Raw genomic sequence first — 24187 nt, 5'->3', positions numbered from 1 at the left:
TGCAGAGAGATTCCCCAGGATAGTAAAGCTCTGGTGAAAAATCTATTAAGAAATCTGTAAAAATCCCCTGGAAAAATACATAAGAAAGGGAGAACAGCAAAAACAACAAAATGAGAAAGAGGAAAAAAAAAAGGAATCTAGACAAGAGAACCAAGATGTTGACCTGTCATATATCAGAAAACATTTTTCCAATCAATGAAAGGGCTTGGTGCACAAAGCTAAAATTGTGCATCCGTGGTAGTACGTGTAGTTGATTATAATTATTTAGACCACTTAATCATTTCAGGTAGAGTTTATCCATAGTGGTAGACTGACGCCCAAGTAAAACCGTTTTTGTGACAAGTCAGAGATGCATACATTTGCATCAAATGCATAAGGCATAATGGCTATTGATTAGTGGACTAATAACCAGGCAGAAACCTGTCTCTAGGTAAGTTGACGTGAACAGCTAGTGACCTGGGAGGAATTCCCTCCCGCTGAGTGGGCAGACGTGGCAGGGAATAACTCATTACACCAGTGGGCGGGCACTTCAGCTGGCCTGAGCCTTTTTCTTCTCCTTTCCACCCTCTTCACTCCTTTTTTCCCCACTCTTTTGTTTCTTATTCTACCTCAAGTTCACTGTTAATTAGACAGTGAAATGTCTCATTGCCCCTAGATGGCGAGGTGAAATTTTCCTAAAAACAGAGCATTCAGTGTCTGGCAATAATTGACTTTCATTATAATGGCTCGCTAATGAACTGTTGAGTTTCAAAAGAAGTTTTCTCTGAATGAAAATTTGCCTGGTCACCATGCTTTGGGCAGGAAGAGATAACATCGTAGGGGAGAAGAGACACATCTTCCTTACAGAATAATTCCAAGTGATGTATCTAGATACTCTCCATCCAAGAGGGCAAGATTCATCTCTTCCCCAGCTCCCACCCACACTGGGCTCGATTTTAGTGACTCCTTCCAAAAAATAGAGTATGGAAAGGGAAGGGAAAAACAGCAATATTGTAGTGGAGAAACCTGGCAGACAGCACCTTAACCAAGTGATGAAGGGTAACATCGCCAGTGATGTCACGTAGATATCAGGTACCTTCCGACATGTTATGAAGAGAAGGGAAGTTTGGCATTTTCCCAAAATGCATAACATAACCCCAGTCTAATGAGAAAAACATCACGCAAACCCAGATGAAGGGACATTGTATAAAATTCCTGGCTGACACTACTGGAAATTGTCAAGTTCGTGAAAAAATATGGAAAGATGCAGAAACTGTCAGCCCAGAGGAGACTAAGAAGACATGAGGATTAAACGCAATGTGGAATCCTGGATTGAATTCTCAAACAGAATGAGGACATTGAATGGAAAAACAGGTGAAATTGGAATGAAGTCTTGCGTTTAGTTAACAGTAACGTAGCCTTGTTAGTTTCTTGGTTGTGACAAACAATATAAAGTTTATTGAAAGAAAGTGAACAAAAACAACAAAAGATAACATCTTTTAATTGGCTACCAAGTATTCGACCTAGATTTTTTTTTTAATTTATTTTTTTTTATTTATTTATTATTTTTGGCTGTGTTGGGTCCTTGTTGCTGCGCGCGGGCTTTCTCTAGTTGCGGCGAGTGGGGGCTACTCTTCGTTGTGGTGGCTTCTCTTGTTGCCGAGCACGGGCTTTAGAGCGCGGGGCTTCGGTAGATGCGGCACGTGGGCTCAGTAGTTGTGGCTCGTGGGCTCTAGAGCACAGGCTCAGTAGTTGTGGCACACAGGCTTAGTTTCTCCGTGGCATGTGGGATCGTCCCGGGCTCGAACCCTTGTCCCCTGCCTTGGCAGGCAGATTCTTAACCACTACGCCACCAGGGAAGCCGTAGATTTGTTTTTAATATTTCAGTACTCCTCATATCTTGTTAGTACACAGACCATCTGTTAACATAATGAAGTGTTCTGTTTGTAACGGCGTATGGCAGGCTGCTTGGTGTATAAAGCAGCTAAAATCAAGGCTCTTGATTTGACATGGCAGCTTAATTCTGTGTATTTCTGTAGATGTGGTCTCGGTCCTAGCTTTGTCTAGGGAGATCTTGGGCAAATGTACGCTGTTTGAATCAGGATGGGTAAATATTCAGTGTGGTTACCTCCACCCCCAGAAAATAACTGCAAACACGTGGTCTCTGGAAGGTGAGCCAGCAATGCCATTTGCCATATGAAGACCTGCTTGACTATAATTAAAACTTTCATTTGACTATTAGAATTAAAGAACAGCTGTAAATTAAAGTAACAATATTAAAACCTCTGGGGGATAAGTCTAAAACTCCTCTTTAATTAGAGAGCTACAAAGCCTAAGGAACACTAATTCTTTTCGGCATCAAGGTCTCATCTTACAAAGAAGCTGGTATTTTGTAAATCACAGCTCCTCCAGGGCTGAGGACAAATTTTGGTTCTTGCTTGGGATTACTGCCTGAAAGATTTTGCCCTGTTAAGAACTAGGCTATAAGTTAGAGAATACTAATTTCTTATCCTGATTGGACATATGAGAATCTGGGTGGTCTTGGTCATGTCATGACTTTTCTAGATTAGAGTTTCCATAGTTCTATAGTTAGATGTTGGGTTATTAATTTTATTTGACTGTCATAGTTCAAAAAGTTTGAAATTTCTGTTGCAATAATGAAAATCGTAGCCCTTCTCCTTAAAAACAGAAGGCATTAGTAATAGGTGATGGATTCGGTTTTTAATTGTATATTCTTCTTTGTACTTTTCTGTATTTTTCAGATGTGTGTATCTACAGTTATATAAATAGAAAACTGTATTTGAAAACACTGTAAGGACATATACTAGTAGATTTTTCGTTAAGACTTACTGAGTTTAAGATATTGTGCTCAGGAGGGCGTTAATCCTTCACTTTAATGACAGTTTTGCCAGGACAATCTGAAAGTTGAATTTGGCTTTCAGTTCATCCCCCTGACTGCCTTTTTCCATTTGCCAGTCTTAATATTTGTGCTTTCTCTTTATAGATCTTATTCCTCAGTTTTTATCTTTTTTTTTTCCATTGAATTAAAACAAACAATGAGCTTTAAAAAGAACACTCCTCATGGTAGATATCTCCAGAGAGCTTATATTTACTCTAAACTGAGTTTTGCCGGACCGTCCAAGTGGCTACTCCTGATTTTTCATTATCCATCAACACATTACACTGTAGAGGATACAGTGACATAAAATTGGTGTAGTCCAGCAAAACTCTGATATGCAAACAGGACAACACAAAATCATGAGAATAGTTTTCTATCTAGTTCTAGAAAAATGATTCATATTTTTCCTCCCTTCCTTCCTTCTTTCTTTCGAGGTTTGTAAAAAGGCAAAATTATATATATATAGTAATTTTGTGCCTAAAACTTTGAACTCTGGAAAATGGGATTGCCACTCTCCATGTTTCCCATTGGCTAAAGAGATGCTTTTTCTAAGAATATGCAAACGCTCTAGTCCAGTCTTTTACATCTTTAAAGTTATACTTGTTTGTTTTATAACATAATGCCAGCATGGCACTACAGTCAGCTGTATCTGAGAACAAAAGTGTATATCTCAATGTGATGAATGAGGACATAGGAAAACTTGGATATTTGAATTTTGTCCATGGTTATCTGAAGGTGGCAGAGATCTGGATTTGGTTGAGTCACTTCCGGTTTGATTATCTCGGCTGACTGCCACCAGTCACATTTAAGGATTCTGCCATCACATGGTTCATTTTTCATACATGCTGATGTGTGTATGTCAAACAGTGCAAAGGACTCCATGGTAATTTTAACCTACTACCTGGGTCTTTAGTTGTAAGAACCACAGGGTACATCCTGGTTGACTGAGTTTCTTGAATGAATGAAATGCACAACAAGTTCCCTTAGCAAAAGTAAAATCAGCCTCCTCTTTGAAGATCTGGCATGATTTGTAAACCTGACCACTATAAGGACATCTTTGGTATTTTAATACATATCTATATACTGCTGCTTTTTCATCTGTAAAATTTTTTTTTTCTTTTTTTTTTTTTTCTTTCTTTTTTTGCGGTATGCGGGCCTCTCACTGTCGTGGCCTCTCCCGTTGCGGAGCACAGGCTCCGGACGCGCAGGCCCAGCGGCCATGGCTCACGGGCCCAGCCGCTCCGCGGCATATGGGATCCTCCCAGATCGGGGCACGGACCCGTATCCCCTGCATCGGCAGGCGGACTCTCAACCACTGCGCCACCAGGGAGGCCCTCATCTGTAAAATTTTCATTCCAAAAAGAGAAAAATCTTCTATAATGATTAATTCATTAAGTCTGATAATATCTCTCTACATACCAGAGTCAGCAAACTCTGGCCTGAGGGCCAGATATGGCCAGCTACCAGTTTTTCTACAGCCTGAATGCTAAGGCTGGCATTTGTATTTGTAAAGGACTGGAAAACAAATCAAAAGAAGAATACAGTTTCTTGGCATGTAAAAATTATATGAAATTCACATTTCAGTGTTCATAAATCAAGTTTTGATTGGCGCCCTCATTCATTTGCAGCTTGCTTCTGGCTTTCATGTTCAGTGGCAGAGTTGGATAGCTCTGACAGAAACTATATGGCCTGCAAAACAGAAAATATTTACTATGTGGCCCATTTCAGAAAAAGTTTCCTGCTTCCTGTTCCAGACAAAGCTATTTTTGGAAAGAGAACTGAGGCCCAGCATGAAGTGGGTAGACATAGCAAAATCACTGCAATGAACTGGCCTGGGATGTAAACCAAACTTCTCATGTGATGTAATTTCTAGTGAAACATCTTGCATAAGTGGGGGAAATTAAAATCTGGAGGTGAAAGTAGAAAACAAAAATCAAAAATCTAAATTTTGCATAGTGGGAACGTTTGAGGAATAGAGCCCAAGGATCGAGGGCATATTTTATCTATGGCCAAAATGCGCTTTTTCTGGAATAGCATGCTTCCCTTCCCGAGAGCAGAGCCATGCAGCCCTAGGCCATCACAGCCCTTGCTGATTGACTGCTGGATGGGGGTCACGTAGCTCTGAGTTTGGTCGGTGTAGGCAGTGATCAGGGTGACCTTTGAATGTTTAGGGTCTCAAAGCACACATACTTTGAGGGGTGGGGCCCATAAAAAGGCTGAGTCTGTGTCCTTCCATGAATGGCCCCCTAGAAGTGCTATATAGTCAGGTTCTCAAAAGCCTGCCTCTTTCTTTTATTCTGGACAGGTTTTAGTCCATTTGTGAGGGGATAATGAAGATTAGAATTTCAGTACTTGTTGTAACCTTGTCAGCGGTGGAGGACGGATGTGGCTAACAACAGTGGTTATACTTTGTAATTTCTGGTTTGTGTGTGTATGTGGCTATCTAATGTTTTACTTGGGGGTAATCTCGTGTATATAATTTATAAATACATAATACATTCTTTACATATTTGTGCGCTCAAACTTTCTAAACAAATTTTTATTGAAATATAGTTGATTTACAATGTTGTGTTTCAGGTGTACAGCAAAGTGATTCAGTTATACATATATGTGTATATATATATTCTTTTTAGATTCTTTTCCCTTATAGGTTATCAAACTTTTTTTTGGGGGGGGGCCTTGCTGCGTGGCATGGGGGATCTTAGCTCCCCGACCAGGGATTGAACCTGTGCCCCCTACAGTGGAAGTGTGGAGTCTGAACCACTGGACTGCCAGGGAAGCCCCAAACTTTTTATTGAGAGTTTTATTTGTGTCATCAGATAGTTCACATACTTGTTTTTTGCATAAGTTTCTACTGTTTTATAACCAATTACCACACATTTAATGGCTTAAAGCAACACATTTATCATCTCACAGTTTTTATCCATTAGAAGTCTGGGAATGGTTTAGCTAGATCTTTGGCTCAGGATGTCACAAAGGTGCAATCAAGGTGTCGGCTGGGGCTGTGGTCTCATCTGGAAGCTCGTGTCCCCTTCCAAGTTCAAGTAGTTTGGGGGCAGAATTCTTTTCCTTGAAGCTATAAAGCACATGGTGGCTTTCTTCTTCAAGGTCATCAGGAAAGAGTCTCTGACTCAGAGAAGGCCTAAGCCCTCTTTTAGAGGATGCCCGGCTGATTAAGTCAGGCCCACCCAGAATAATCACTCTTGATTACTTAGAGTTCACTGATTTGGGACCTCAGTTACATTTGCAAAGTCCCTTCTACCTTGCCATATGATGTCACACAATCAAGGGAGTGATATCCATTGCCTTTGTCATATAACATAACCTAAACATGGCATAACACCAGGGGGCTCAGCTCATAGATACCATGTTAGAATTTTGGCTCTCACACCGGGCAAGGGAAGCATGACTCCAAGAGTCAGAGGGAGCCAACTTTTAATCTTAGCTCTTCCACTAACTAGCTGTGTGAATGTACAAGTAATTTAACTTCTCCATGCCTCAGTGCTCTCAACTGTAAATTGGAGATCATTCTAGCATCACTTTAGCGTTCCAGCACCTACCACTTTAGGCTGGTGCCAGAATTCAATAAGATAATACTTACAAAGGGTCTGGCACTGTGACTGGCAAGTAGCAAGTAGGGGAATAGGTGTCAGATATTTTCATTAGATATTGGACATTGCCAGAATGTGCATCACAGGATCTTCAAGAAAGCAAGACAAGAGGAAGGAATTAGGAATGCAAATTATCCTGGTTTTATAATAGAAAGGGCTTACTGAGAGCAGGCTAGTTCAGTAAATGGTGCTTGAACACAAAGTGAGATAAGTCTGTGAAAGCGTCTGCACCGCATAAATATTGGTTGAATTTAAACCTCGACAAAACTACATGCTTAATAATTGTCTGTGGATTAATTGATGTGATTATCTTCTTTTTAAAGTCAAATCACTGCTTAACCAAATTACTTCTTTCTCTTTATTGTTACCCACAGAACTATTTGAACCTGACAAACATTTAATCTGTCCACGTGGCCCCTGCCTTCTTCCCCGATCTAAGGTAAGTTCTGTTAATATGAAACCAATAGAGAAAGTCAGAGTGTAAGAACATTTGCCAAAGATCTTGATAAAGTATTGTGTAGCAAATGGAGAAATACAAATATCTAACCCAGGATCTGTAGTTTCTGTACTGAGTGATAATTCTCACCTACCTCCTAGTCACAAGCTAAAGGCCTGTGTTAAGCACTTCCTCTCTGAAGGGAAGGAGAGAGAAAACAAAAACAACCCCCCCAAACAAGATGACCCCCCAGAAGAACACCACTCTAAATTTGCTCCTGTCCTTGGAAGTAAAGACAAAGAGATTCCCTTGATTACAGACTTGCTGATCTGTGAAAAATTCACAACCCCACGTTACCTCGTGCTTACAACAATGGGCAGACAGAAATCACACAGTGCGGTCTTTTGTCTTCTCCTTATATTGGCTTCTTATTCTCCAGAATGGCTTCTGGTCTGGTAACAGGGAGAGGGCCTGCTGGCTGAGGAACGCTCTGCAGAGTGGCTGGTATGGCTGTGGGTGGTGCCTGGGGAGCCTGGGAAAGGAAAATTCCTGGGAGCTGGGGCTGTGCTGTAGGTCCAGTAACTCAGCCATCCTGGAATTCTCGGACATGCCTGGTGCTTTGGGATCCTCGGAGCTCCTATCAGAGTGAACCGAAGAACTAACTATTCTAAAATTTTATAGAAAAGAGGGGGGAGAGAGGGAGGGAAATGACATCAACATACAGCAACATTCTGAGTCTCATTGTCAAGTACTAGCAAACCGTCCTAAGTAGCAGATCCAGATCTTGCTAAATTTTTCATAAAGTAGGAATTATTTTAGACTGTAGGAACAAAAGGACTATAGGATTGGTAGATCATTTCTTGTCTTACTTCAGAATCTATCTCTGTATATAATCTACTTTTATCATTAAACCACTGGAGGAACATAGAATAATGGAGGCAACCATCCAGATGTTTCCAAGCATCCAGGTGTTTGACAGTGTGGAAGTCTATGTAGACACAAAGTGTCTGGGCTTTCCATGGGCTCATTGTTTATCCTTTTGATTTATTTGCTTATTTATATGTATGTATTTGGAGGGGTGGGATGGGTGGGACGTGAGCAGATTTCATTCAATCAGCACACACTTAGGAAGCATCTATTATGGGTAAGACACTGAAAGACACACAAAGGAAACACAGAGGGACTTGGGCCATAAGAGATTTGCAGTCCTATCCCAGGGACTAGAAATCTTGTGACAAGCATCGTTCAAAGTTGTATTGACATCCATACCCCTAACTCATCTTCTGGAAAAGCTGGTCAGAACCATTCAACGGGTTGCCGAATTCTACAGGAGAACAAGAGTGAGGTTGAATTGACTGGTCATTCAGCAGATGTGGTTAATTCGATTTCCAGTTTACCAACAGCCAAACCAAAGGCTTCTAGTAGGAGTAAGCCAGCTTTCTGTCAATCTCTTCCGTGTCTCTTGGAGGGAAAAACAACCGGTCCAACTGCCATCTGGAAGGCAAAATTGCAAGCAGCCAGTCAGATGCAGTTTTCACCTCTGCACCAAGTGTTCAGCTTCACCCACACATTTCCTCCAGCGTGAGTTTCTCATTCAGTGATCCCCAGCTGTATTTTTTCCCATTCAACTCATCTCACTTTCTTTTTAGATCTTTTTTTTTTTTTTTTTTTTTGCGTTTCGCGGGCCTCTCACTGTTGTGGCCTCTCCCGTTGCGGAGCCCAGGCTCCGGACGCGCAGGCTCAGCAGCCATGGCTCACGGGCCCAGCCGCTCTGCGGCACGTGGGATCTTCCCGGACCGGGGCACGAACCTGTGTACCCTGCATCGGCAGGCGGACTCTCAACCACTGCGCCACCAGGGAAGCCCCTCGCTTTCTTTTTAATCAGTGACAAAACAGGATAAAACACTTTTATTATTATTATCTGAAGCTCAGCATTACACCTAGGATTTATCTCTTTAAAAACTAGGAAGCCATTGCATTTATCAAAAACAGAGAAGCAGTGGATGTGACTAGGGTTTCATATTGCAAATGGGTATTGCAAATTATACTAAGAAAATCTGAGAGTGAATATCTTGTGTTACTGGCTTCTCAAATTTGATGACTACTATTTTATGAGTGCCTTCTTTTCCTTCTAGACATTTGTGGCATTTTTCTTAATAACCAAATATATATATAGATATAGATATGTAACTTGTACCACGTGCGGCATTATTATTAAGAGGAATAATCCACGTGGTACTGATGCAATTTTAGTCTTATATTTCTGGACTCTTGGAACCATTTAAGTAGCTGGCCCGTGGGTGGACTCCTTAGAGCACATTTGAAAACCTTACAGGGAGGTACATTTTACCCAAGGTGCACCATTTGGCTGTCAGAGTCCCTGGAATGTTCGGGAAAGGATGCTAAGTCAGCACTCCACATGACTTAATCGGGTGTTTCCATGAAAGATATAATAAACCGTGCTTCTCTCTACTGTCTGAAGATGGGTCACGTGGCAGGGTCTCTGTTGACAAAGGCCGCCAGGAAGTAACTGCTCCCCAGAGACACCATTTTCAAGCTGCTCTTTTCTGCTCAGTAAAGATTAAAAAGGAAGTGAAACCTTTTGTACTCTTCTGCCCTGCTGTTTTTTGGTGGTTTTTTTTTTTTTTTTCAGACAGAGCAGGAACGCCTGCTCATACATTCTTCCAAGGACTTGCTAAGAAAGGCTTGAAAATAGCAGGCAAAAAGTGTCTCTGTTTGCTGTCTGTTCTTTGGCTATGGAATAAAAACCAAAAAATGACATTGAATCTGGTATTTGAAACGGCAGTGCTGTTGTGGCTATGATGACTGGCTTGACAAGCCCACAATATTCTAGAAGCATGAGCCTGTCCCAAGAGCCAGCTCAGCTGTTTCTCAAGAATGAGACGGACTGGGGCCCTGCAGCAGTGTTTCCTCTTGCCGACCTTTCAGCCGCTGGGCAGAAACACATGCAAATAAAAATCAAAAACCCCAGAGAGCAAGCAAATCATTTCCAGACAGGCTGATAATGAACTTCAAGCCTTCAGCTCCAATATCACTGACTTAAATCCATTTGTTCTAGCTCTTTAATAGAATATGAGGTTAAATATACACAAACCTACATTTTTAGAATTCTCTCTTGTATTCATACCAGCGTGTGATTTTTTTTTTTTTAAGACAACATAAAATAGAGTGACTTTTTAAAAATCTAGCTTTTACGTCTTAATAAAGCTGGGGGAAAAAAACTAGCATAGCACGAGAAAATAGAAAACGCTTTCAGATTTCCTTTCCCTGATTTTGAAGGTTTTCTTTTTCTTTTTTCCTTTATTAATAAACCTTAAAGATTTAAAAATGTAAGCCAGGTGTGAGCTCTGAGGGAGAAGGTGCATTTTATTCACCTTTTTGTCCCAGACAACCAGAGATGGTGGGGTTTGTGTTTGTTGAACTCAGGAATTTTCTCCCTCCCATAACAGGCATAAGTCCCTTTTATAACTGTGAGCCTGCAGGAATCTGAGACCCAGAGTAGAGAATCTCTGCTTATTTTTCTAATCTATCTAATCTATCCTTCGAATTCTTCTATTTTGGATAACGTTAGATTTGAATCACGAGTTCCTGGGTCCATAGTACTGTTTGTACTCCTGAGATTACACTGAGGAGAAGTTTACTAGACTGTGCATCTCTAGAGCCTTCCTCTTCCTTTTTTCCATGTGTCTGGAGATTTAGTGAGAAAATCTGCCTTCAGCTACCTCAGTGGTTTGGCAGCCCTGACTTCCTGTTAGTCATTTGCATTTCTATGGTCTTTAGGCTAAACGTTTCAAAAATGTAACGATTCGTTTCATTAAACTGCACTTCTCTGTCTCTGGAATGAATATGACAATGTTTGGGTCATTTCAGAACCGGAAAATTAAGGCCCCAAAGTTGCAGAGATTTTTCTCTCTTGTCATTGTGCGTATGTATGCAGTATATGAATAAATCATTTAGTACTGTAAAAAAGTTTCAGATTTTTTTCCCTTTGGGTTGGAAACAAAAGCCCTTTTCAGAGACTTTGATGATTCTTCCTCCAAACTTTAGCCTTATTCACACATTCTGCTAACCAAACCATCCTTATAAAACCAATAGAACCCTCTACCTTTGGGATGGGGGAGGCCACAAAGAAATTAGCTGAAGCATTCCAGGACTTTCCTCATCATTCTCCTCTATGACAATCCCTTGATCTCTCCTTGTCCAAATATATTTTTCATTTATATTGATATATTTCATTTCTATTTTCCATTTATATTGCTCTATCAACAGTTCTGTACTTTTTTTTAAAAAGCGACCCCTTTTTGGTATCCTCAAATTTTTGTGGCCTGCCATAAGATACTATGATTATTTTTACAGTTTTGAAATTTACTTAAAAAGAATCTTCTAGCTAGGGCATTGCATTCTTTCGAGTGGGAAAATACATATTTGATATTGAATCTCTCAGTCCCTGGTATAACTGTGAGCCTGCAGGAATCTGAGACCCCTAGTAGAGAATCTCTGCTTGTTTTCAGTCAGCCATTTGGATGCTTCCCCGCCTTGTTTTCTAATTGCTTCTCAGCATCTCATTTCAGGGGATGGTTATTAAGCCGTCTTTTCCTCTCACAGGCAGAGACCAGCTGTTCATGCATTGCTCGGTCCATCCTCTTGATCTTCTTCTGCCTGGGAAGAGTCACTGCACTGACCTTTCAAACAAATGTCTGGTTGCTGCAACTAATTTTATGTTTTAGTACAAAGTAAAAGACCTCTGACCTCCATGTAGTAAGGATCTGACCAAATGCTTGTGAATTAACAGTTTCCATCTTTGCAGACTTTGGCCTTTGAAGCTTGTTTGGCTTTCTTTTCTTACTGTTGCAGAGTCTTCCAGTTTTCTTATGAGCATAAAGGTTGCAGAGACCTTTTCCCTCCTGAAAGGACCATCAGGGCTACTTGGCTGGATGGATTAAAGGGTCCAGGCCTGACCCGTGGGCTGCTGGAATAGTCATATGAAAAAAAAAAAAAAAATGGCCCCATTAACCACTTTTTCCACTTGTTCTTTAGTCTTGCTTGAAAATCGTTTGTTTCTGATGTCTTTTCATCATAGTTTTTACAATCATCTTGTCAACAACTTATCCTAAAAATTGTTGAAAAGGCCCCATTCATTCTCAGCACAGAAGCTCCCCTTTGGATTCCTTTGTGACTGTTGTTTGGCTCTTAACATGTGGCTGGTATGAACTTGTGTGGAAAATCCCAACCCACTAGAGTCACCGATGCCTTCCTCATGGGGTGGTTTCTAGGGACTTCTTCATCTAATTGGCAATGACCCCAGAACCTTACCTCTACCAAGAACATGTCCCAGTTAACTCAGCTCCCAAGGCTCATCAGTACTTCACTTCTCTAGGTTGCTTGATGTTGTACGTAAGTCACCTAAACTGTGGTTGCATAGAACTGCTTGGGAGTCACACAGATCTCTCTGTATAAGGACTACTGAGAACTCTTCACTAGGTCTAGATCCTGGCTTACGTTGCCTTCTCTAAAAATAGGTAGAGATTCTCTTTCATATTAAGTAATGTGTGGGGACTTGCCATTGGCTTCAAGATTTTTTTTTTTTCTTAATTGCATGGTTCTCTGATCTTGTTGGGGAATAGGAGACCAAATAGATCTAGATTAGGGCACCCAACTGCAGCCAAGATGTATGGGCCTGCTCTTGGCTTCTCGTTCGCCATGTGACTTTGGGCGGGTCCCTGTCTCTGGCTTTGAGTTTCTCATTTGTAGAACGATGGAACTGGATCAGGGTCTTTCCACCTCTAAAGGTCTCTGATGCATAGGCGAACCGCAGCATCATGGGTTCCAGCACAGCACCCCACAGCCTCCTCACTCACCCTTCCTGGCACACACGCACATCTCCCTGTAGGACTCCCTGGTTTTTAAAGAAGGGCAAATGGAAAAGGAGACCTGAAACCCACATAGTTTCAGTTCTGACTTAGTGAGTTTTGAATTTAAATGCTTTCGCATATGAAACAGTGAGTGGGCAAAAGAAGCCTACAAAAAGAGCGCCCTGAGGTTGGATGAGCAACGCACAACTCCTTTCTATGGTGGTTCTCTTTTGGAACAAAACACATCAATGCTCAAAGCCAGAAGAGAAAAAATAAGAATAAGCGGAGGCATTGTTGAGCAAAGAGGAATAGAACATGGTGGCATGTGTATCCACGTAGGCTCTTGGCAAACCTACCTACTTCTATTTTTTTTTTTTTTGCTTTGTCATATTCCCTTTCTTTTTGTACCTTTTTTTAAAAATTGAATTGTAGATGATTTACAGTGTTGTGTTAGTTTCAAGTGTACAGCAAAGTGATTCAGTTATACATATGTACATATATATATTCTCTTTCAGATTCTTTTCCCTTATAGGTTATTATAAAATATTGAGTGTAGTTCCCTGTGCTATACAGTAGGTCCTTGTTGGTTACCTATTTTATATATAGTAGTGTGTATCTGTTAATCCCAAACTCCTAATTTACCCCTTCCCACCTTTCCCCTTTGGTAACTATAAGTTTGTTCTCTATGTCTGTGGGTCTATTTCTGTTTTGTATATAAGTTCATTTAGATTCCAAATATAAGCAATATCATATGATATTTGTCTTTGTCTGGCTTACTTCACTTAGTATGATCATCTCTAGGTCCATCCATGTTGCTGCAAATGGCATTATTTCATTCTTTTTTTATGGCTGAGTAATATTCTATCGTATATATGTACCACATCTTCTTTATCTATTCACCTTTTGGTGGACATTTACAACCTACCTACTTCTAATGCTGCCACATCTGCCTGTATCAGGATGAGTTCTGGGTCTCAAGATTTGAAAACACAAAACAAAACAAACCAATTTAAAAAAAACAGTGCTAAAAGGGAAAACTGTCGGGACTGATGTTACACGCAATAGCATCTTCCAGGTAGCTCTGTGGGATGAGTAACACTTGGGTTGGGCAGTGTGACAATGCTGGGACCAAGAATGGTGGACGATGGTGCATCACCATTGCTTCCTACAGACTCCAACCAAGGCAGAGATCCCTGTCATTAAGGGGTGTGAGTACACGGCCTGCAAATAGTATGTTTGGCAACTTTTAAATTCATTTGAGTCCAGACCGACAAATGTGTTCTAGGCAAGTGATTTGTCTGCATGATTTTCCACAGGATTTTGTCACACCAGCCCGTAAATGAAATACACAAACTGATCAGGGAGTGAGGGAGGTCTCAAATGTGCTTGGGAGTGTGAAGAGAAGATGGAGAGGAATGCTAAGGGTTTAAACAGGAAGAACTAATGAGGAAAACATATGACACTACTACAGGGGAATTTTTCCTCTTTTAGCCAGTCCTGACTTTCCATAGTTGTCACCATTCATCTCAAGCTAGTCCTGTGATACTTTTGCATCTTAGAAAAATGAAGAGTCTATAAAAGACAACATCTTGTAGGCCTGGTGTGTTTGTAACTGGCTTTTTGAAAGATGTTACTGATCTGCCTATGAGTGCCTTTCCAAGCTTTCATTGGATTTTTCGTGGGAAGGGTAAATTAGTTTTCCTGTTGAAATACTGGACCCCAAGGAAAAGACCTCTTTCTCAGTGAGTGATAAATAAGGAGAACGGATATGATGTATTCAACAAATTTTTTTTTAATTGAAGTGTGATTTACAATGAAGTGATTTACAATGTTGTGTTAGTTTCAGGTGTACAGCAAAGTGATTCAGTTTTAAATACATATCTATATAGATATATAGATATACACATATGTATATTCTTTTTCAGATTCTTTTCTCTTATAGGTTATTACAAAATATTGAGTATAGTTTCCTGTGCTATATAGTAGGTCTTTGTTGGTTATCTATTTTATATATAGTAGTGTGTATATGTTAATTCCAAACTCCTGATTTACCCCTTCCCCCCTTCCCCTTCGGTAACCATAATTTTGTTTTCTGCATCTGTGGGTCTCTTTCTGTTTTGTATATAAGTTCATTTGCATCATTTTTTTAGATTCCACATATAAGCGATATCATATGATATTTGTCTTTGTCTGACTTACTTCACTTAGTATGATCATCTCTAGGTCTATCCATGTTGCTGCGAATGGCATTATTTTATTCTTTTTTATGGCTGAGTACTATTCCATTGTGTATATGTACCACATATTTATCCATTCATCTGTCAGTGGACATTTAGGTTGCTTCCATGTCTCGGCTATTGTAAATAGTGCTGCAGTGAGCATAGGGGTGCATGTATCCTTTTGAATTATGGTTTTCTCCTGATATGTGGCCTAGAGTGTGATTGCTGGATCATACGGTAACTCTATTTTTAGTTTTTTGTTTGTTTGTTTGTTTGTTTTTGCGGTACGCGGGCCTCTCACTGCTGTGGCCTCTCCCGTTGCGGAGCACAGGCTCCGGACGCGCAGGCTCAGCGGCCATGGCTCACGGGCCCAGCCGCTCCACGGCATGTGGGATCCTCCCGGACCGGGGCACGAACCCGTGTCCCCTGCATCGGCAGGTGGACTCTCAACCACTGCGCCACCAGGGAAGCCCTATTTTTAGTTTTTTAAGGAACCTCCGTACTGTTCTCCATAGTGGCTGCACCAGTTTACATTCCCACCAACAGTGTAGGAGGTTCCCTTTTCTCCACACCCTCTCCAGCATTAATTATTTCTGGACTTTTTGATGATGGCCATTCTGGCTGGTGTGTTCAACGAAGTTTTAAAACGTCGTCAGTTTTGCAAAGGTACCTAAAGAAAACATGACATACAGATTTGTGAGTAAGGGTTCAAGGGAAGTCAGACCTTATGCAGAAAGTAACATAATGTGATGGTGTGCAGAGATGAATGAAGAGATGTAGCTAGAGAATCATGAAATAAGAACTGAAAGTAATGTTGGTTTTTCTCTTGGACTTAGAAAGTTTGGGGAACCATTTAATAACAAATATTCATGATTCTTCTCGGTGCATTAGAGATGGGAAAGGTTGATTCCTATAGCTTGCCATATGCTTGGGGCTTTTCCAACTTTTGGAGTTAAACAGTGACTAAAAAATACAGAGTTCCTGCCCCAAGGGAGCTTGCATTCTAGCAAGGAGACACTGACCAAAAAAAAAAAAAAAAGGAATATATAATATGCTAGGCATGTTGATAAATGCTTTGGAGAAAAGTTAAAAATGTAAAGGAGATGGAGAGTGCATGGGAGCGTAGGGATCTGTGCTGTTTGAGACACATTATGAGTGTAAGAATCATTAAGTCTAGTCACCATTCTTCCTCTGCACAGATGAAGAAACGGGGGCACTGGGAGATGGCCCAAGGGCCCCCAGCTGGCTAATGCCCCCTGGGAATAAGACCCAGCTCTCGTGACCCAAGACCAATACTCTTCCCTTGTGCCTCCATCCTCGGCTTTGCCCCCAGTTGGAAATGAGCTGCTGCCATCCGATTCTGAAGTCTATCATTTCTTCCCTTTGCGATCAGTTTGTATTGATTTTCTTACGAGTACAAAATAAATTGTTCAACACGATTCCTGTACCACCTTGTGCCAGCAGTCATGGTACCTAAGATGTAGAAAGGGTTAATTTACCAGTTGGTGACTTCGGAGTGGTCTGGAGTTGACCTCATCAACTGTGTGGTCCTTAAGCACTCAGGACACTGCCTACTTTAATGTGCACAAGAGTCAGCTGGGAATCTTGTGAAAATGCAGGTTCCGATTCAAGATGTCTAGCTGGGGACCGAGATTCTGCATTTCCAACACGCAGTCTGGTGACGCTGATATTGCTGCTCCACGGACCACACTTTGAGTAGCGAGGGTCCAGGCGCCTCTGCTCTACGTTGCTCAGCGCAACTGCAAGAGAAACCTCAGAGTCAAAGCTGGCATTTCCTTTCTTCCCTTCCCTATTGCCCTACTCCCCTCCTTTGGAAGAATCCAGCTTAAAAAAAGAAAACGTATGAAACACCAGTGCGAAGCCTGAATTACAGTGTTAGGCGCGTAATTATCTGGGCAAAAAACAGATGTCTCAGACTCGGGGTTAGCTCAGCCCGCTGCTGGGGCCACATGGTAAAGTCGCTTGATGGAAGAGCCAACCAAGGCCACATGGTTTATGCCAAGAATAGAAGGGGTGCATGTGTCTGAAACTCGGGGAGGGGAGAAGTGAGCAAGGGTTACCGTCGCATAAATAATATCGGAAGCGCCTCCCCGCCAGATTGCAAGCTGAGACTCCTGCGTGCTAATCTCGGCTGCAAGGGTGACTCAGTCTGCATCTGTAAATGAAAGCTTGCATCCTTGGCTGGGAAATAAAAATAGGAAAAAGCCTGCCCCATGCGGGAGCTTTTCCTCTGTGAGGGGCTGCCGCTATCCACTGTTAAGATCCTTTGATTGAGCCATCCTGAAGGAAGGGGCAAGCGTGAACCGGGACTTGGTTTGGGAAAGGTGGCAGAAACAGTCTGTAGAGAGCAGGATTCTTTATTTTTTTAATTTAAAAAATTTTTTTAAACATCCTTATTGGAGTATAATTGCTTTATAATGTTGGGTTAGTTTCTGCTGTACAACAAAGTGAATCAGCTCTACGTATACATATATCCCCATATCCCCTCCCTCTTGCGTCTCCCTCCCTCCCACCCTCCCCATCCCACCCCTCTAGGTGGTCACAAAGCACCGAGCTGATCTCCCTGTGCTATGCAGCTGCTTCCCACTAGCTATCTATTTTACATTTGGTAGTGTATATGTCCATGCCCCTCTCTCACTTTGTCACAGCTTACCCTTCCCCCTCCCCACGTCCTCAAGTCCATTCTCTACGTCTGCCTCTTTATTCCTGTCCTGCTTCTAGGTTCATTGGAACCTTTTTTTTTTTTTTTTTTAGATTCCATATATATGTGTTAGCATACGGTATGTGTTTTCTCTTTCTGACTTACTTCACTCTGTATGACAGACTCTAGGTCCATCCAGCTCACTACAAATAACTCAATTTCCTTTCTTTTTAGGGCTGAGTAATATTCCATGTTATATATGTGCCACATCTTCTTTATCCCTTCATCTGTCGATGGACACTTAGGTTGATTCCATGTCCTGGCTGTCGTCAATAGTGCGAGAGCAGGATTCTTGCAAAACCCGCCTTCTGTGGCTCTTTACATTTGCACCTACTTGCTACCCGCCATCACAAGTCTTTTGTCCACCACCTGGGCTGGCCCTGCACGTATGGACGCATGTTCTGGGGCCCCAGAGGGCAGCTCAGGAGGGAAAGGCCAGCCCCCGTCCCCCCACCGTGACCTGGCTGAGCTAAGGAGAACTAAGCCCCCATTTGCGAGCTCAGTTGCTTCTCAGAGGAAAATGGTAACAGTCATGATAAGAAAAAATTGAATTCACATCTCTAAGTGGGCAAAGGCTAAACAGTTCCCATTATTCTTTTTTTTTTTTTTATGTAAGAGCATTTATGTTTAAACTTCTTTGGTGTTCTTTTATTAATTAATTTATTTATTTTTGCTGTGTTGGGCCTTCGTTTCTGTGCGAGGGCTTTCTGTAGTTGTGGCAAGCGGGGGCCACTCTTCATCGCGGTGCGCGGGCCTCTCACTGTCGCGACCTCTCTTGTTATGGAGCACAGGCTCCGGACGCACAGGCTCAGTAGTTGTGGCTCACGGGCCTAGTTGCTCCGCGGCATATGGGATCCTCCCAGACCAGGGCTCGAACCCGTGTCCCCTGCATTAGCAGGCAGATTCTCAACCACTGCGCCACCAGGGAAGCCCCAGTTCCCGTTACTCTTGAGGAGGCAAAAGCAGTTCTGGCGCGCCTAGGGTTTCACAGCTCCGTGGGGCTTCATCTCAGTCTGAGACTTTGGGCCATTTGGTCTGTGTTCAGTAAGATTTGGCAGGGGACGTGAGGATGGGGTGACGAGTGGGTGACAGATAGCTGACTTTGGATTTCTCGGCCTTTGCCAAGATCTTGGAGGCTGCCTTACTCCTTCCGTAGTTAAGACTGGTTTCACTGGAGATGATGATCGTTCCCCAGAGGACAGTTGGACTCTCCCTGACACTCTCAGTAAGGACACATGGAATTCTCTGAGTCCCCATGCAGTGGCCCAGAAGGTTGGACTTCACTCTGGGAATTTTCACTGGTCTGTGTTGTTTAAAGTTGAGCTAAAGGGGTGGCAAGTAGAGGTGCACTTCTCTTATCAGTTACTAGAATGTTTTCTACCAGCTGGATAAGCCACCCAGGGAAACAAAGGCTAGTTTCCTGGTCAATATCAGGTCCAGTCTGTGACAGCCTCCCAGCCTTGGGGAAGGGAAGAGTGAAGGCAAACGCCCTTTTCTCTGTCACCAAATCTCAGTCCATGGCAGTGCCTCAAGGATGAGGCTGTGAGGCAACCCAGCTATCGCAGGCCTGGATTTTCTGCGTGAGACTGTGATCTCGGCTTGGCAAATGCCAACTGTTTCCAGAGGGAGATTCGGGGAAATCAAAGGAAAAAAACCCTTTTAGTTCCAATGGCCCTTCTCACCATCACTTTGAATGGCTAAATCTTTTGTACTTTGAATTGTCCACATTTCCAGATGTGGCATACTGAGTGGACACCCACTGACAGGGCCATTCTATACCTCTACCCAGTGAGCCAGACCCCAGGACGGGGATGAAGCGGGGAGGGGCCGGGAAAAGTTCAGTCCATTTTTCTTATTGTACCACTGATCTTACAATGTCGCCATGTCGTTAAAGCCAATTAGCATACTTGTTTTTGTTTGAGTAAACTTTTTGCTCTGGGATTAAATTTGCAGAAAAGTTGCAAAGATAGTACAGAGAGTTCCCAGCTTCCCCTAATGTTAACATTTGACATTTCCAACTGTTTGTCAAAACAAACTGACATTGGGGCAGTGCTATTAACTAAACACCAGACTTTATTTGGGTTTCATCAACTTTCCCACTAATGTGCTTTTTCTATCCCAGGAGTCAATCCAGGGTATAATATTGCATTTGGTAGCTTTTTTTCTAGCAAACCTCCACTTGCACAGATCTAGCTGATCTTTTCACCAGCCTCCCGGTGCACCTGTTCTGTGCAGGACCCTGGCTGGACTCTGAGAGGTAGAGGTGAAATGTCCTCAAGCAGTCGCTGTCTAGCTGTTGAGGCTGATGTTCAGTTACTACCATGGGACGCTCACAGCCAGTGTGCTTTGCAAACAGAGCCTCTGGGTTGCAGAGCAGAGGTATCGGTGAGGATAAATGTACTTTGAGCCCGGGAACATCAGAAGTCATGCCTAGCTAGCGAGTGGGCTGGGAGGGAGGTCTGGGAAGGTGATAAACAGGGCTCTGCCCAATTTGACTTCAATAGGAAAGAGAAAATACTGCGGGGTGCTGAGCTAACCATTGCACAGTTCTAAGCGTCTGTATTGCCAGTGTCCTGATCTCCAAAAACAACGAAACGAAGTACCCTAATACTGGGAGTGTGTGTGTGTGTGTGTGTGATTTCAAGCAGGGCTCATTAGGAAGAAACTCCACCAATCTTTCTTTTCTTTAGCTACATGGTAGCTGGTTGAACTATTTGCTTTTATAGCAAAGAGCTCACAAAAAAAGTGCCTTTATCCCCAGGCTGAGAGCACAAGAAAACACCCCAAAACCTGTACCGTGTCAGCACCCAGATAGAAAATCATTCACTTTCAGTGTTGGTTATTCGTTTTGTTGGTGGTGATCATCTCCCCTCTTCTCTCACACTAGCAGGTGCTGACTCTTATCCAGGCAGAGGCTTGACTAGTGGGGCGAGGACCCACTTCCTCCATTGAAACCAAATGACTGCAGGGAAACGGGGCAGGCTGACTGACACACGGCCTCAGTTTGGCCCCCAGAGATGATCATGGGGTGTCTCAGGGAGAGGGACCCGACACAGTGTTGAAAGCAGTGCTCTCTCTCCAAAAGCAGGGTGTCCATTGATGTCAGAAGAAATTGCAGTGTTGAAAACCTACGGGATTTCAGGTCGGGTTCAACCAAAGCGTTCCCAAGTTCTGCTTTCCCTATTCAAAGCTTAACTTCTGTTCTCTCATGAGAATTTGCTTTCTTGATGTGGAGAGGCCAAGATGTAGCATCCACACTCTGGTAGTCGGGTCTTCCACAAAAATTCTCAACGCGCACAGGCCACGAGCAACTGCAGACTTCAGTAGTGGAGGTGGGAGTGGGGTAGGGCTGATGCCGAGGACCGGGCAGGACTGGCAGGGCTGTCAGCATTCCACCTGTTTAGCACCAGGACTCACTAGGCAGGTGGGCTTAACTTAAAGAGGAGAGAAAGGCGAGGCTCCCGGAGTGGAGGTCGGGGGGTGGGGGTGGGGGCAGGCCTCCCTGGGTGAGGCCCTGGAGGTTGAGAAGGCGGGGTAAAGTGTGTCTTTCACGGCTGATTGGAAGCCAGTGTGACTTCAATAGCTGAGTGAACCTGAAGCTTTCTGAACCTCAGACTTTTTTCAACCGTACATGAGAATATTCTCATCTGCACTGTCTATTGTACAGGGCTCTAGTAAGAACTCAGAAAGCAGATGAATGTACAGTAAGTATATTACCTGATATAATGAGTAATCGAGTGGCTATTATTTTCACTACTTCATGTATCTTAAAAGAACACTTTTCCTGCTTTTGAATTCCTAGAAATATGGGGGGTCTTGGCTCAGTGAAAAGAGAACTAACGTTATGCTACTACGAAAAAAACATATAAAACACTATATATTGCCTGTTGTGGTAGAGAAAGTGATGGCTCTGCAAAGACGTCCATGTTCTAAACCCTGGAACCTGTGAACATGTTATGTGACAAGGCAAAGGGGAATTTAGGCTGCAGGTGGAATTAAGATTGCTAATCAGATGAACTTAAAAATGACCTGATGATCCTGGAGTACTTGGGGGTGCCTAATATAATCACAAGGGTCCTCAAAAGTGAAAAAGGAAGATGTGACTATGGAAGAGAGAACCAGAGAGGTGGCAACATGAAAAGGACTTGGCCTGGCAGGGTCAGCTTTGAAGACGGAGGAAGGGGGTCGTGGGCCAAGGAACGCAGGCAGCTTTAGAAGGTCGAAGAGGCAAGGAAGTGGATTCTCACGGAGAGCCTCCAGAATGCAACATAACATGGCCAACACCTTGATCTTAGCCCAGTGAGATCCATGCCAGACTTCTGATCTATAGAACTGTGTGATTAAAAATTTGTGTTATTTTAAGCCACTCAGTTTGTGGTCATTTGTTACAGCAGCGATAGAAATCGAACACACCTATATAGAAATTCTGGAACAATGGCACATTCTTGGATATAGGAATGAAATGTTTATTAGCCGAACGCTTTTTCAGGAACCTCTTTCCTTCTTCTCGTGTATAATCACCGACACGTCAGTATTTTTCCCCCGTTTGCCTGGCATGAATTGTGGTTGCTGAGCTTGAACAGCTATTTACAGAGCTCTTTTTACACTTTCTATTATGTTTGCAGAGATTTACGTACAAAATACTCTTGCCTGCTTCAGCTTCCCTGGTTTGATTGTGAACAGGGAGTGCCGGGGGTAAATTAAAAGGGAAATTCCAACTCAAGGGCGCGGTGATGTTGATAAAGTCCTACTCAAAATATTTACGGAAGAAAGATGGGTACGGTCAAGTGGGCTTTTTCTCTATGATGTCAAGCTTTCCGTGGGAACAGTGCAGATAATATTGCTTGTCCCTTTGCTTACTCATAACCTAAAAGGAGGGGTAAACGACAGAAGCCTGATTCATACTGTTTGACCCCTAAAGGAGCTCAGAAAGGGAGAGGAAAATCTAAACTCCTAAGTCAACATGTGTAAAAGGATTTGGAACTGAGGGTAAGGAAGTTCTGGGGCTGCTAAAGGGGAAGGAAGGGCTTTATTTACTGGCCGTGGACTGTGCTTCCTGTTGTGACGCTCAGCGCTGTTTCATAACAGCCGGGGGGCTCCAGTACCTTGTGGGACAATGCGGAAGTGGCACTCTTGGTTCCTCCACAAGTGAATGGCCTCTACAGTGCAGTGACACAGATGTAGGGAAAAGAACGGGACGCTTGCACTGGCTCTTGCAGACACGATCAAGCTTTTTTTTTTAATTGCAGAAATATCTTTTATATATAGTATGATCGAATATGCAGCATCTCCTTTGTTCTTATGAATGCTCTTTGCTTGTCTGGGGATTAAAAGGGCTGAAAGGGATAAGCACCCACCGGGGTGGCCCTGTGGCATGTTAGGAGTTGTCACTACACAGCCAGGAGCTACAAAAGCCAGTGTGGTCCGTGAAAGAAGGAATTAAATTTATGTCTTTCTTATCATATAACTCTGTCACAAACACCATGAAAATGGTTTTTGCAGATTTTGCCTGGCAGGTCAGCCAAGGAATTGGGAAACAACATTTCAAGCCTGATGGGAGACATTTTCACCGGCCTGTATTGTGTCCGTCTGAGGATGAGGGCTACTGTGGTTAGGTTTCCACATGTAAAATGCAGTGACAAACCACAGAGACTTCCTGGATATCTCATTGGATGAATACTCCAAAATCTAGATTTTTTTTCAGCAAAAGGATCTTTCAGGTTAGAGGATAGAGGTGGGGCTCTGTCATCACACAGTGTGGTGTCAAATTCGGGTTGGACCACCTACTAGCTGTGTGACCTTGACTAAATTAATTCACATCTCTGTGCCTCAGTTTTCTCATCTTGAATGAGAGGAGTAGTACAATGTATGCCGTGTGGTCATTGTGAAAATTAAGGAAGGCAATATATGAGGCCAGTAGAACGGTGCCTGGTGCTATAAATTGCTTAACCAATGGTAACTATTTTGCTTAGACAATATGGATATATATTCACAATGGCAGAATAAAAGGTACAAAAACAGTAAGTTACTACAGGGGAGGAAAGCACTGGAAGCCCTGGAAATGGTGCACATCACTATGACACGCAGTACCATTTGTGTCCGTGTTCGGGGCTCTGCACAGTCTCCGCCCAGCATCTTTTCCAGTCTGCTTCCCCACGATCATCCTTCAGGAAGCTTCTGCACCAGCCACCCTGGTCTCCAGGACTGGCCCATCTCCTTTCCTGAACTTCAGACTCCCTGACTTCAGACTCTTCTACAAAGCTACAGTAATCAAGACAGTATCGTACTGGCACAAAAACAGAAATATAGATCAATGGAACAGGATAGAAAGCCCAGAGATAAACCCACGCCCATTGATTGAAAGCAATCAATGGATATGGTCACCTTATCTTTGATAAAGAAGGCAAGAATATACAATGGAGAAAAGACAGCCCCTTCAATAAGTGGT

At 42.7% G+C, this 24187-nt stretch overlaps 1 long non-coding RNA gene across 1 annotated transcript in view; it reads left to right on the top strand.

Moving 5' to 3' along the window:
- Positions 1 to 24187, top strand: part of LOC132482394 (uncharacterized) — a 63525-nt gene that overhangs the window by 7418 nt on the left and 31920 nt on the right. Inside the window, exon 3 of the long non-coding RNA XR_009530915.1 lies at positions 6864 to 6928. This is a non-coding gene — a long non-coding RNA (uncharacterized LOC132482394). The remainder of the gene's footprint in view (positions 1 to 6863; positions 6929 to 24187) is intronic.

This window comes from Mesoplodon densirostris, chromosome X (genome assembly GCF_025265405.1).
Source record: "Mesoplodon densirostris isolate mMesDen1 chromosome X, mMesDen1 primary haplotype, whole genome shotgun sequence".
Classification (NCBI taxonomy): Eukaryota; Metazoa; Chordata; class Mammalia; order Artiodactyla; family Ziphiidae; genus Mesoplodon; species Mesoplodon densirostris.
This window is presented reverse-complemented; position numbering and strand designations above follow the sequence as displayed.